Source organism: Galeopterus variegatus, unplaced genomic scaffold (assembly GCF_000696425.1).
Source record: "Galeopterus variegatus unplaced genomic scaffold, G_variegatus-3.0.2 Scaffold379, whole genome shotgun sequence".
In the NCBI taxonomy this organism is placed as follows: domain Eukaryota; kingdom Metazoa; phylum Chordata; class Mammalia; order Dermoptera; family Cynocephalidae; genus Galeopterus; species Galeopterus variegatus.
The window spans coordinates 499,363-515,321 of record NW_007726490.1 but is presented as its reverse complement, the minus strand read 5'-3'; the positions used below and the strand labels follow the sequence as shown (position 1 = coordinate 515,321).

Here is a 15,959-nt window from a genome sequence, read left to right as displayed (position 1 = left end):
GAGGGTTGCGATCCGTTGCCGGACACGGAAAAAGACAAAAGACAAAAAAAAAAAAGGAAGAGCCCCCAAATATTTGTAGAGTACTTTCACTATTCTGTTCCTCTAAATTACCCGGTCAGATCACAGGGATTATGCAGACAATAGTTTATCTGTGTGCATTTGGTTTGGTTTCTTCCTGAACAATCTTGATGTCTTTTTCTTGACTTGAAAAAAACAATTAGTTTGAGTATTCATGCATTGTTTATTGCCAGATGTGGTCATATTTAGGGTCTAATTGGTGGATACCGTTAATTTTTCACACTTCTTATGTCTTCTTGTATCATTACAGCCTCAGTCCCTCTTCCACTTACCTGTTTATTAGTTCCCATTGGTTACTATAACACAATTACTACAAACCCAGTGGCTTAAAACAATTTATCCCATTACAGTTCTGGAGGTCAGAAGTTTGAAATTAGTTTCACTGTGCTGAAATTAAGGTGTCTGTATGGCATACCCCCTCCAGAGGCTTTAGGAGAGAATCCATGTCCTTGCTTTTCCAGCTTTTAAAACTTTCTTGCATTCCTTGGCTCCTAGCTTCTTTCTTCATCTCGGAAGCCAGTAGTATTCCATTGTGCTTAAGTGGTCACATTTGCTTTTGCTGCCACCTTCCACAGTCAAATCTCCTTCTGCCTCCATCTTATAAGGACACTGTGATTACATAGGAACCATCTGGATAATCCAGGAAAATCTTCCTATCTCAGTGCCCTTAATTTAAGCACATCTGCAAAATCCCATTTACCATATCAGGTAACTTTCACAGGTTTCAGGGATTAGGACCTGAATGTCTTTGGGGGGCTTTATGCAGCTGACCGTAGCTGACTGCTATTGACAAAAATCATGCACTATATTTTCCTGTGCCATGGCTTTAATTTTAACTCTGAATTTATCTAGTACTTATATTGTCTTCACATTTTTAGATCTGGTTCAAAATTCTGACATAGAAACATATAAATAAAGACATCTGACTTGTATCTCACTGACCACCAGATGGCAAACTTTGTCACTCAATTCTTAGTCCTAATCTAAATTTGTCAGTCTAAGTCATTAAATATGCCAATTTAAAGTCAGTTATAGGGCCGGCCTGTGGCTCACTCGGTAGAGTGCGGTGCTGATAACACCAAGGCCACCGGTTCGGATCCTATATAGGGATGGCTGGTTTGCTCACTGGCTGAGCGTGGTGCTGACAACACCAAGCCAAGGGTTGAGATCCCCTTACCGGTCATCTTTTAAAAAAATAAATAAATAAAATAAAGTCAGTTATAGTGCCATAGAGTGATGGGTCAACTGAACTTTTTATCATACTAGATCATTTCTGATGAGAATAACTACATACAATCAGATTTTAAGAATTGTCCTCTGAGCTATTTCAGTGGCCTCTGAAACAGATAACTACTTGTTGAACTAGCTTAACATCAACAATTAAGCATGTTTCTATTTCACAGATTCTTCCAATGCTGTATTCTCTTATTTTTCCAGTAACTTCTTGTAAGGTTTCTAAATTGTGTTGAGTATGGTCAATTACGTATCTTAATTGTAATTATTTACATGCAGGAGTTCTTCTAGAACTTGTTTCATTAATGCTTTTGTCTGAGGCAAGTACTAATCCTTGCCACTTTCATCCTGTGGTATCATGTAGTATATAATATAAATAATAGGTACAAATATGCCAGCTTTCTAAAATAGCAAATGTTATTAACTTATTACTGTATTGTTTTTGTTTTCCAAAATCGTATATTCTTATGGTAACAGTGTAAACAATTCAGAGGCATTAAAATAAAGGCTAATATTCCCCCTTTTCCCTCTTATACTAACTTTTATTGAAAAGTTGGGAAAATATAAATTTAAATGAATTGAAATTCACGTTCTAAAGATAAAACTTTCTCATAATACCCAGGCATAAAGATATAGGATAGATGTAGATATAGATGATATAGATATAGATATATAATTGAGATCATTATTTACTGTGATTCTTTTACTTTTGAACCTCATACAAAATATCAGATTAATTGTATTGGCCCTCTCTGTTCTATCACTGTATATCTCCCAACCCAAAGTAAGCATCATTCCAAATCTCATTTTTATCATATATGAGTATATGGTTATATATGCATATGTGCATATTTATTATCCTGATTTTTCGTGCAAAGTTATATCCTTGACATTTTCCTATGTCGTTAAAAATTCTTTGAAAACATTTTAATGGTCATATAACATTTTATCTTTTTAATATTTCAGTTTGTTTAACCAAATTGACTCAGATTTTTCACTATTATAAACTACACTTTGGTAGGAACTTATAAATCTTGCTGGTGTCTCTCATTTTTTATTAATATAGAGTTCTACCAATGGAATTACTAGGTCACAGTATATGTGTATTTTTGATGTTCTCGATACTTGTTAGCAAATAACTTTCCAAAAGGGTCAAAGCAGTTACATTATCTTAACACTCTTACCAAAGTGTTTCTTGTTAGCAAATAACTTTCCAAAAGGGTCAAAGCAGTTACATTATCTTAACACTCTTACCAACGTGTTTCTTTAATTTAATTTTTGCCAGTTAGGTAAAAATATTTCTTAATGTGTTCTTGTTTACTAATTTATCTTATGAATTTCTTTCTAAAGTTATTTAAATTACAGATAGGATGAAATATATAAAAATTGGGAAAAGAATAAGCATTTGGGAGGATAAATATAATTCCTAAATGTGGCAGGATTACAGGATGGAACTGAGAGTACTCTTTACCTATCAGCCTAGTGTTCTCTAGCTTCTTATTTGAGTAGGTCAGAGTTGTCAATACTGTAATGAAAGCCAATGAGAATAAAAGTGGCGGTATTCACTAGAGTCGTTTTGTGTCCTTTAGCCTTTAGCAGGTCTCATATTTGCTCTGTGACTCACTTTTCCCCGATAAAATTGGAGCCTGGACTCACAGGGTTCTTGTGAAGATACAATTACTTTAAAAAGTGTGATCTTCCTGAAAGGAACTATTGTTTTAAGAAATGGGATATAGGTAGATAATAAAAAAATTTTTTTGAAAATTTGTAAACTCTTGCTTTCGTTTTAATACTATTTGTTTGAAAAGGCTAAGAGATCTTTTTTATAGAAGTGGGCATTATTTCTAATGACATTTTATTTGGTCTTCCTCTTCTTTTGTTTGTACGAGAGAAAGTCCTGTGAGTTGTGACACATTATTCTCTGAACATATATTTGCATCATTTCCAATTAAATGTTTTAAGTCAGCGATACACAGTGAATTATCACAAACGTTATTGTTAAGTTCAAGCTGAAATATTAGCAAGAGAGTTGCTAAAGGGTAGCATTTAGACTCTTACTGTCTCTGTGTATTTGCTAGTGTCTGTGGTACGTATTACTTACACTGATGATCTTACAGTAGCTTCTAACTTGAATTAAAATACAGTTTGGGTCAATTTATTTGAGGTCAAGACAACACTTAAATTAGAGTAAAATTTGCTTGGTTAGTTATCTTACTTTTTTTGAAGCAAGCAGTCAGTGAATTGGAAAAATAAATCATAATTTTTTACTTAGAATTCTCTGAAAGGAAACACAAATGTGTGCTTTGTTGACAACTATGGCATTCAGTAGTTTGAGTAATAATTTATGCTATATTCATTCCTTTTATTACTGATGGAGAGAACAGCTAGTTTAAAGGTAACAGAGACCAGTACAGTTTTCAGATCTATTTTAATTGTATTTTAAAAAATTCATTCACTTTCCAATAATTTATATATTTCTTTGAATTTTGAACTACTTAGCCTTTGAGTTGTTAGTGAATATAAGCTTATTTATTTATTTATTTATTTAGATTGACACATAATTGTACATGCTTATGGGGTACAGTCTGATGTTTTGATACATATATATGTTGTATAATGATCAGGTCAGGGCAGTTAATGTAACCATCATCTCATGCATCTATCATTTCTTTGGGGCAAAAACATTCAAAAGCCTCACTTCTAGCTATTATGTAATATACAAAACTTAACTGTAACCATAGTATCCTTACTGTGCAATAGAACACCAGAATGTATTCCTCCTATCTAGTTGTAATTTTGTACCCATTGTCCAACCCCTCCTGTTTTCCCTTCCTCCCTACAGATCCTAGTCTCTGGTAACCATTGTTCTACTGCGTGTCTTTAATATCAGATTGTGAGTGAGTGTGTGTGTGTGTGTGTGTGTGTGTGTGTGTGTGTGTGTGTGTGTGTCCTTGTCCAGTTTTGGAATCAGAGTAATCCTTTCCTCATAAAATGAGTTGGGAAATATTTCCTCCTCCTCAATTTTTTGAAATAGTCTGAAGATAATCAGTATTAGTTTTTTAAATGTTTGGCAAAATTCAGCAGTGAAGCCATCAGGTCCTGGGCTTTTCTTTAATGGAAGACTTTCTATTACTGATTTAACTTTCTCATTTGTTATTGGTCTGTTCAGATTTTCTATTTCTTCATAATTTAATCTTTGTAGAATGTGTTTGTCCAGGAATTTATCCATTTCTTCTGTGTTATCAAATATGTTGACATATTGTTGTTCATAACAGTCTCTTATGATCCTTTGTATTTCTGTGGTATCAGTTGTAAAGTCTCACTTTTCATTTCTGATTTTATGTCTTTTCCCTTTTTTCTTGATTTAGTCTATCTAAAGATTTGCCAAATTTGTTTATCTTTTCAAAAAACCAACTCTTCATTTTGCCTATGTGTTCAGTTGCTTTTTTTAGTTTCTACTGCATTTATTTCTACTCTGAGCTTTATCATTTCTTTTCTTCTGCCAATTTTGGGTTTAGTTTATTGTTGTTTTTCTAGTTCCTTTGGATGCATCATTAGTTTATTAGATATCTTTCTTCTTTTTTAGTATAGGCATTTATTACTATAAACATTCCTCTTAGAACTGCTTTTGCCATATCCCGTAGTATTAGGTATGATGTGTTTCTATTCTCATTTGTCTCAAAGAATTTTTAAATTTCCCTTTGAATTTTTTCATTACCCCCTTGGTTATTTAGGAGCATGTTGTTTAATTTTTCATGTATTTGTAAAATTTCCAAACTTTTTCTTGTTGATTTCTAGTTTTATACCACTGTGGTCAGAAAGGATACTTGTTATGATCTCTATCTTATAAAATTTGTGTAGACTTGATCTGTAGCCTAACATATGATCTATTCTGGATAATGTTTCATGTGCAGTTGAGAAGAATAGTTGTCCTGCAGCTGTCAGATGGAATGTTCTGAAAATGTCTGTAAAGTCCGTTTGGTTTATAGTGTACCTTATGTCAGATGTTTCTTTCCTTATTTTCTATCTAGATGATCTATCCATTTTTGAAAGAGGGGTGTTAAGTCCCCTACTATCATTGAATTTCAATATATCTCTCCCTTTAGGTCTAATAATGTTTACTTTATATACCTTGGTGCTCTGGTGTTGGGTGCATATATATTAGCAATTGTTATATCTTCTTGTTGAATCGATCTCTTTATCATTATATAATGACCTTCTTTGTCTCTTTTTACAGTTTTTGACTTAAAGTCTATTTTGTCTGATACAAGTATGGTCACTCCCACTTGCTTTTGGTTCCCGTTTACATGAAATATCTTTTTCTAGCTTTTCACTTCTTATCTATGTTTATCTTTAACAGTTAGGTGAGTGTCTTATATAAGCAGCATAGCTTTGGATCTTGTTTTTTTACTCTCCATTCAGCCACTCTATATCTTTTAATTGGAGAGTCTTTTAATTAATATCTTTTTACATCCAAGGTTGTTACTGACATGTGAGAATTTATCCATGCCATTTTGTTAATAGTTTTATGGTTGTTTTATAGATCCTCAGTTCCTTTCTTTTTCTCTTGTTATTTACCTCTGTGGATTGGTGGTTTTCTGCAGTGCTAAGCTTTGTTTTTTTTCTTTCTCAGTTTTGTGTCTGTTATAATTTATTTTTGTGTGTGTGGTTACCTTTGGGCTAACATAGAGTCTTATAGTCATAACAAACTATTTTAAGCTAAAGCAACTTAACATTGGTCACATGAAAATTCTCTAGACTTCTCTCCCACCACCACAAATTATGTTTTTGTTGCCTTAATTTATGTTTGTATCTATTGCACATTCCTTAGCCATAAATTGTAGCTGTTGGTTTTTTGTTTTTTTTGTTGTTTTTTTACAATTTTGAGTTTAAACCTTCATACTAGAGGATTGAAGGATTTACATAGCACCATTACCTCACTGGGATATTCTGATTTGAATTATTAATTTACCTGTAAATGTCAGTTTTATACTTTTTCATGTTTTCATGGTAGTAATTAATTATTGTCTTTTCATTGCCTGTTGTGGCACTCCCCTAAGCATTTCTTGTCAGGCTGGTCTAGTATTGATAAATTTCCTCAGTTTTTGTCTGAGAAGTTCTTTATTTCTCCCTTGTTTCTTAAGTATAGCTTTGCTGTATGAAGTATTCTTGGCTGACAGATTTTTCTTTCAGGACTTTGAATATATCACCCTCTTCTCTCCTCACCTGCAAGGTTCTGTTGAGAAATCTGCTGATAGTCTATAGAGATTCCCTTATATGTGACTTGATGCTTTTCTCTTGCAGCTTTTAGAATTCTCTCTTTGTCCTTGACTTTTGACAATTTATGATGTGCCTCAGAGAGAATCTTTTTGGGTTGAATTTTTTTGAGAATCTTTGAGCTTCCTAAATCTGAATGTCTATATCTCTCCCAATAATTGGAAAGTTTTCAGCTGTTATTCCATTAAATAAGATTTCTGTGCCTTTCTCTATCTTGTCTCCCTCTAGAACACCTATTTTATGAACATTTGTTTGTTTAATAGTGTCCCATATGTCTCATAGATTTTCCTTATTCTTTTTCATTCTGATTTCCTTTTTTCCCTCTGGGCACTTTCAAAAGATCTGTCTTCAAATTCAGAAATTCTCTCTTCTGCTTGATCAAGTCTCTTATTGAAGTGGTCAGTTGTGTTTTTTTATTTTATTTATTGACTTTTTCAGCTCCAAAATTTCTGTTTGGTTCTTTTCTATGACACCTATGTCTGAATGTTTATCATTGACATCATGAATTGTTATCCTAATTTCATTGATTTGTTTGTCTGTGTTCTCTTGTATCTCATTGAGTTTCCTCAAGATCATTATTCGAAATTCCTTTACAGGCATTTTGTAAGTGCTCTTATCTTTGGTGTCTTTTACTTGAGATTTATTGTGTTACTTTGGAGATGTCATGTTTCCTAGCTTTTTCATGTTTTTTGTGTCCCTGTGCTAATTTCTGTGCACCTAATGGAGTAGTTGCTTTTCTCAATTTATGGAGTACATCACACAGAAATTACTTTTGTCTAGTGTGGGTCCTAGTATGTCTGTTAAATATGTTGCATTGGCTTGAGTTTTGGGTGGACTCAGTAGCATAATCTCTGTGAAGTTTCTTTGGTTGTCATCCTTTTCAGTAATATCTGCAAATGTTTCAGTGGCCTAGCCTGTGGGGTTTTGTGCCAACACTGACTCTGTTTTGCTGAGTCAGAGACTCCAGGCTCATTGTTGAGCCAGGTGTGTGTGGATGCAGAGGGCAGAGGGTCAACAGGCTGTTTGGCAGTTTCTCTGAGGCACACAGTTGCTGCCCAATAGGCTATCAGGCCAGGCATGGGCATGCAAGTCTGAAGTTGTCCCTCCTGGGAAGTGGGGCACTGCTTAACCAGTTTTGGGCTGGATATAGGTGTGCCTGGGTGCAGAGTCAGGCAGCTCTGCAAAGGCTTGTCAGAGGAGTGGATGCCACCACTTAGCCAGGAGCTGGCATGCGTGGACACAACAGGCCAGGTGGCTCTATGGAGGCCTGCTTGTGCCTGGGTGCAGAGTCAGGCAGCTCTGCAAAGGCTTGTCAGAGGAGTGGATGCCACCACCTAGCCAGGAGCTGGCATGCGTGGACACAGCAGGCCAGGTGGCTCTATGGAGGCCTGCCGGAGGAGGCAAAACCACTACCCAAATCTCTGTCAGGCAGGGAACAGGCATGCACAGGTATAGCAGGGCCCAGAACCTCTGTGAAGGGCCCCCAGGTGGAGGTGAAGCCACTGCCTGATATGCTGTTTAGTAGGGACCAGGCATGTACCAGCGTAGCAGGGCCCAGCAGCTCCTTAGAGGCCTACCATGTAGAGGCAATGCCAATATTGGATCTGCTGTCAGGCAAGGAGTAGGTGTGTACCAGTGCAGTAGGGCCTTGCTGCTCTGTGGAGGGCCACCAGATCAACTGTTGATGCTGGAGCCAGTCTACAAGTATGCAACCAGGCCCAGAAGCTCTGTGGAACATGCCATAGAGACATAAAGCCACTGCCTGAAAGCTGTCAGTCACGGAGCATGTGTACAGGAGTGTAGCATGGTCAAGCAGCTGTGTGAAGGGCTGTAGGGGGAAGCAGAGCTACTGCCAAACTGGCTGTTGGGCTGGTACGGGAACCTGTGGGCTCAGCAAGCTAGTGGGTTGTTTGGGGCAGATGCACATGAATGTGGTGAACCACTGCTTGTTGGAGGCTTCCCTGCTGAGCAGATCTGCCTGTTGTCCTGTGAGGGAAGAGGGGGTACAATATGTGTTCAGACACCGGTGTCTCAGTCTTTCTGCCTGACCTAGGCTCCAGGCAGCCAGGGTCATGGTCCTGTTGGTACCCATGAGAACATGGTAGGGGCCTCAGTATGGAAGGAGTCAGTTTCCAGCAGCCCCTAGGGCAGGATGTACTCTAGCTGTCAGGCAAGGGGTAGGTGTTGTGCTGTAGCCATTTAGGTCAGGAGGGTGGGGGCTGCTCTCCCTGGGCTTCTAATATAAGGTCATGTAACTGCACAAACTCCCAACTATTCTCCAAACTGGGTTTGGGGTGTGGGATGACTGGGGGACTCTCTTGTGGCAGGGATTACTCACATTTATGGTGGCAGTGGGACCAGCTGGGATTTTTCCAGCTTACACAAAGATTTTGTCACTCCCCTAGTGCTCTGCAGCATGTTTCTTCAGTCTTTCTGGTCAAAATACAGTCAATTGTTTGTTATTTTGGTCTCTTTTTGTGTGGGGGACAAGCACCAGACAGCTCTAGTCAGCCGTCTTGCTCCCCCTTCTCCTGTTCTTTTCCCAGGTGATTTCTTAATTAAGAAAGCCCAGTTTGGGAATTGATAGGTCAGGTAAAGGGCATAAAAAAAAATCAAAATTTGTAAGAATGAATATGCTAATAATAAATAAAAAAAATTTAAAAACAAAAAAAGGAAAGCCTAAAATATCCACTACAGTGGTAGAATTAAATTGGCATTTTTTTATGCCATGTCACACATTCAGATGCTTTGTACTTCCAAGTATTATATATTTGGTAAGCAAAGCTTATGTCAAATAAATGATCAATGCAAACATAGCTATGTTTTTCAAATCCTGGCATCACAAACTTATTCCCTGTATGTGAAGGGGGAAAACTTATTTCCTGTGGTTACTGTAACTAGCAGGGAATAGAAAAGACAAGGTGAGAAAAGATTTATGGTATTCAGAGGTGAGAAAGTTTGAGAGATCTGAAGAGAAAGAGGCAGGAAAGACAAGCAATATGTAGAGTTTGACAAATGAGAAGGAATAATGTGCAGGATTTTGTAGTATGAAGAAGAAAGATAAAGGACTCCATTTATTCTCATAAATCTTAGAGAATTGTGCAATAAAAGAATTATTCTGACCCAAATTATCATTTAATGATGATAATGTTGTTATTTTAATCCTACACATCCTTAGGTGTCAACTTTGTCTCTCAGACTTCTTAAGGCCATTAGTAGCAGTTCAGTTCATGGTGATGTCTTTTTTTGAAATTCCAGCCCTTGTTTATGCGACTTACTTGACAACCAATTACACTTTGCATTTCTGGCTTGTTCTATCATTAAAATCTTCTATTGTAAGTTAATGTTTCATGCTTTAAGTCTCTATTTTCTAAGTAGAATATAAATCTGAAAGACAAGCACTCTGTCCTATTTCTTGCTAGTCTCTACAGCTTTAGCAAAGCATCTTGCATTGTGGAGGGATTTCAATCATCTGATTGATTATCATATATAGCATTTTTTCAACAAAAGAAATCACTCACCCTATATTAAAAGAAAACATAAAACAGCACTGAAAGCACACAGAGACTTGGTTGGGAATTTCGAAGTTTTGAAAGATGTATTTTATCAGTAAGTTATTTCTTTTGGTCATGTGATAGTCCTAACATAGATCAGCCAAGATAGTATCAATAGAAGGAGTATAATCAATGGAAAAGGAGTACACAAATGAGATTATTTACATTTTAGAGACAGTAGGTCTAATGAGTACTGCAGTTGAATTAATTCTGAAATATCTCCCTTAAGCTGAAAGTAAGTGTAGTCATAATTGCATGACCTGTGATAAATTGTCTTTGTCACACAGACAGGTTACAAAACTGGCACTGAGTCAAGATAGAGTAATTGTAGAGGAATAGAAACTGTCTGGACATCACCCTCAAGGCTGAAGATGTGATCCATTCTTGATTTGCTTTGCTGACAGCTCCAAGACAGAGAGAATAGTCAGAGAAATGACCAACCAGGCTGGGGATGTGGAAGTCCTAGGAGAGGGACAATGGATCATGTCATTTTAGAGTATATAATAGTAAAGAAAAGGAATAGAGGAGGATGATTTGCTTTGCTGACAGCTCCAAGACAGAGAGAATAGTCAGAGAAATGACCAACCAGGCTTGGGATGTGGAAGTCCTAGGAGAGGGACAATGGGTCATGTCATTTTAGAGTATATAATAGTAAAGAAAAGGAATAGAGGAGGAGGGCATATACATACTGCAGATTTTAGCACGACATTTTGATTTCAAAATGTTTACAGAAGAGCTATGTTTGATCCCATGGCAAGAGATGCTAAAATAAAGTATCCTAATTAATTATTCATTCTTTTATTTATTTGTTTATTCTGTAAAAGCAATGGTTTTAGAAAGTTTAAAGCTACAAGTGATAGAAGGCTTCAAAACTGAATTTTTTTCTTTTTCGTTAGGATAACATGACTGATACAGCAAGGATATTCTGTGCATAAGATGCATCTTAACTCCAGCAAGGCATTTATCCGATGTTCTTTTGAAGTAGATAGAAAAATGGACACTGGGTAATAGTATAGTCATTGTTGGTGGTTTCAAGGCGGGGGGAGACAATCATTTAGCACTCTCTTTTTTGCATACCACCGGGCCGGCCCCTTTTTCCTTTCTTTTAAAAAAATTTTTTTTTAATTTTATTTTGTCGATATACGATGTGGTTGATTATTGTGACCCATCACTGAAACCTCCCTCCCTCCTCCCTCTCCTCCCTCCCCCGCAACAATGTCCTTTCTGTATGCTTGTCAACTTCAAGGTGGTTTCTAAACAATTAATTTGCAAATTCTGCGCAGTAAATCATCTTTTTTTTTTTTTTTTTAATCTTTTTTCATGTCCGGCAACGGATCGCAACCCTCAGTGTCGCGCCCATACTGGACCGGACCGGCAACGGTATCGCAACCCTCGGTGTCGCGCCCGCACCTCGCTCAGCCAGTGAGCGGGAACCGGTCTGTATGTGGGATCCGAACCCTCGGCGGGAACGCCGCCACGCTCCCAAGTGGCGCACTGTAGCAGTGCGCCACCGGGCCGGCCCAGTAAATCATCTTTATTATTGATAAAAAGTTATGCCAAAGGATATGGCTTTTAGTCCATAAATCAAATGAGTTTGCTAATTCTGAACTCCCAAATTAGGCAGATTAGTCCCCTGCCATGCTAGACTGGGGCATGGTGTCCCGTATGGGCGGCCTTCCCAGAGAAGAAGCTGTGAGACCAGAGTAGAATTTACATTATCTGCAGGCAGGTTAGCTCCTAAGAGGAAGAGAGGTAGACCTGGTTTGAACACACCCCAATTCATCAATACAATTAATCACTCTACCTCCTGGGGGCAGAATGAGTAAAGAGCAGGAAGGAAGGTCAGAGATAGGAGAGTGTTTATGGAAATTACCTCCTCATAGAAAATCGTTTTCCTGTCTAACTTTGCCCTGTGTTTTTTTCTCTTAGCCTACTGAGTTTAACCATAAAGCCTGTGGTCAACCATGGAAGTGGTTATATACTCTGGAGGAATACACCAGCAATTTATCAAGGCAGCTCTGTTCCTGCCCTCAGGAGGCAGGGGGCCAATTCCAATGGCTGCCTCTTTAGCTATTTCCCTGGGACCCATGGTGGTCAATTTGCTTTTATGCTCAGATGGCTCTGAAATGGGTTAGAACAGGACATATATCAAATGAACCTCAATGACACTGTATCTGAAACTGGAAATTTACCCCCAATCTATTTCCTATCTTAAATTATATCCATTTTTTATGACTACATTAAATAACTCTAATACTAAAATGCATAAGCATACATAAATAATAAAATTCCAACAACAGAAATGCCGTGAATTGACTAATGTTTCCTCATTTTATCAAATTCCCAAGGAACAGTCATTAAAAGATTTATCTTTTAATCTTTTATATTTTAACTTGCAAAAAAAATTTTAAGATTGCAAGTTAAAGTCATAAGTAAAGTCCAAAACAAAATTATTTTGCCTTTGTGAGTTAAAAATTCTTCAAATAAATTCCAAAATCATATTCAACATTTCTCATTCTGCTTAGTCTCAGCCAGGAGTATTCTCCATTCACAGATGTGAATTTTGATAAAGGGAAAAAAACTATATGGTTAGAGATATTTTGTTAGTAAGAATGTATCATGAGTGAGGAAATTCAAGAAACCATGTACCAGTTGATGGGTAAAGCAGACAAGATACAGAGGAAGAAGCTACAAAGTTCTTGGGAGCATTCTTGGACGATTAGATTGAATGAGCCAAAAAAAGCTGTTTAGTCATCATTTGCTAAGGTTAAGCAAATGACTAAAACTGAAGTACGCAGGTACCTCTCTCAGTTGTCCCAAGTTTGGGACCCACTCCTCATACTGTATATATACAAAGTACAAATATTAAAAAGAAGGAATGGAGAAGGAAGGAATGAAGGAAAGAAAGAAAAGACCACAACAATATGTTGAACTTTCAGAAGGAGAGAACAAACCTAAGGATTCTAGAGATGGGGGGGAGTGAAGGAGGGGACTTGGGAAGTGATGATAGGTTGGGCAAAGGGCATAAAGAAATATCATGATTTGTAAGGGCGAATATGATAATAAATAAAAATTTAAAATAAAAAAATTAGAATTTAAAAACATATAATCCCAAAAGTTGTATTTCATGGCAAGACCTAATAAGGATAAGTTTTGGGTAAGTTTTGCAGTAGAGAAAGGATGATTTAACAAGGTTTGAAAATAAAGAAAAGTGTGCCTAGTCTGCCATGTATGGAACTTCTCAGATACCGTAGACCTCCTGTTCCCAGAGTGGACATAGTCTATGCAAATAGATGAAACGTTTCAAAATTCATATACCTCATCTGTTCTCTCTTTTGATATCACTATATGGTGGGAACCCTGGAATATGAAAAGGCAAAACTCATTTTCTTGATGGCTTTTATAATTTGCTTTGGATTACTAGCAAGTATGGCAGCTCAAAGTCTTTATTGTTCTCTTCACCACCAAAGTGTATTGACCTGGTCAAGAGAGTGGAATAGGCGGTCAACAGGAATGACAATATGGAGAGAGACAAATAACACACGGAAAATCCAGAAGTTGAAAAGAATTCTCCACTCAAGGGAAAATAGGTTTAAAATGACAACCATAAGACATGAAAACTTAATAAATACAAATGTGAATTTCTGAATTTAGTTTCAAAAATTTACTCTTAGACATGCTAACTAGGGAAGACTTGTCTTGGTCAAAGTTCATTCCAGAAAGACCTGGAATGGTTGATTAGATCCAACAACATAGAGTGGTTCTAAAAATAAAACAAACAATAAACTATTTTAAAAAGGGGAAAATGCAAGTTAATTTAGAAGGGATTAAGAGAAATAGTTGTACCATATTCTTGTCCGATCACATCTAGGATATCGTATTCATTTTACATTTAAAGAGGAGCATTGAAACACTCAATACTGAAAACCATGTTACATGAGATACAGTTCTGTCCTACTCATGAGGCTGTGATTAAGTTCCTTGAGGGCAGGACTGTGTTTCACATCTCTTTAAGTGCCAGTGCCTGGCTCTCTTCCCGGAACATTGTATTATCTGTGAATTTTTGTTGCATAAATTATGAATGAAAATTTTAAGATACTGGAACTGTTTACTTTGAAGACATGAGAAAAGTTTCAAATATTTAGAATATATTTGAAGGAACTTTAGTAAGTGAGACTGGAAATGTCCTACCTAACTCTAACGCTCCAAAAAGAGCCCAAGAATATGTTTTCATTTAGTATAATGTACTTTCTAATAGTGTTGTACCGACTTGATAAAAAGTGGTTCTTTTGCTAGATGTAGTCAATGGAGCTAGATGACCATCTGTTAGAAGTCATAGCACTTTTGAACGTTTACTTTGAAGACATGAGAAAAGTTTCAAATATTTAGAATATATTTGAAGGAACTTTAGTGAGATTGGAAATGTCCTACCTAACTCTAATGCTCCAAAAAGAGCCCAAGAATATGTTTTCATTTAGTATAATGTACTTTCTAATAGTGTTGTACTGACTTGATAAAAAGTGGTTCTTTTGCTAGATGTAGTCAATGGAGCTAGATGACCATCTGTTAGAAGTCATAGCACTTTTGAAACTACTTTAATGGGAACACTGGACTAGGTAACCCCTAGGATTCCTTCCACCTCTGAGAATGAGTTATTCCAATGAGTCTGTTAAGAACGCTGACTTTTTTATGTTCTGATTTTTATGGTGTAACACATTGTTTCAGGTACGTAAGAATGCCAGTTTATATGTCATGACTAATCTATGCTGCACCAAACTGCCCTTTACGTTTAAAAAATTCAAACAATTGAAATTAGTTTTTAAAAATATATTTTCATCATGCCTCCATTCACGAGATATTGAAAACAAATAAGACTTCACATTTATCTGTCATACCTATTGTGAACATCATGGGTATCTTCCAATAGAGATGTTTAAAAATTATAATAAGCAGATGTCTTACTTCACAAAAGAACGTTTTTCAAAGAACCATTTTTAGGGTTTCTCAAAATTGAACTGAGAATGACTCCATTACTAATAGCAAAATATTCACATTTGGTTTACAAGAAAAAAAGTATTTTTAGAATGTTGATTAAGAAGAAAATGTCATGTTTCCATCATTTATGTATCCCGGAGGATTTAAGTAGCCCTTGAAGAACATCAAAATTAGACTCACAAACTACTTAAATGTTCAACATGAACTCCTTATACACTAAATGAAAAAGCTAACCGGATTATGTCGCATTTTAGAATTCCTTAACCTGGAAGCTCACATGCTGTGGTTCAGAACTGAATCTTGAGCTTTGTATTGATTCCCAGAATCAGAGGGGAAAAAAATCTTTCTCTAGTAAATTAATTCTTAAGGGGGAGGTGGGAACTACTGAAGGATTGATCTGAGCTTTATTGTAACAGGAGCCTCCAATCATAAATTACTGGCACACAAGCAGGAGTCGATGTGTCGTTTCTATTGTAATCAGCTGCTTTTATATTTCCACTCGTCAAGGTTGACTTGATCATATTGTGTACCTCCTGGATGTCAAAGACATAACATTAGTTTGCTCTTCTTCTTGAGAGGAGGACACGAATTTTACAACTAAGACTTCCCTGTTGGGGAAGTATATTCCACAGGACGACTATGAGGGTATTCTATGTGTGAAATATTTTTTCACGTGCAGGTTTCAAAATTTCAAATTATCCAGGTTCTCATTGTTGATTTTTGAGGAGTAATATGTATTAAAATCCATTCTGGGGATCTAGCTTTTAAATGACCTTTTCAGTACTCATCCTTTTGTTCATTTTGATTTGCTCAGATAAATTA

The 15,959-nt window shown here is 36.5% G+C and overlaps 1 protein-coding gene across 1 annotated transcript in view; it reads left to right on the top strand.

The window, feature by feature from the left end:
* Nucleotides 1-15,959, top strand: part of LOC103586804 (attractin-like protein 1) — a 461,271-nt gene that overhangs the window by 176,126 nt on the left and 269,186 nt on the right. The gene's annotated exons all lie outside the window — the stretch shown is intronic.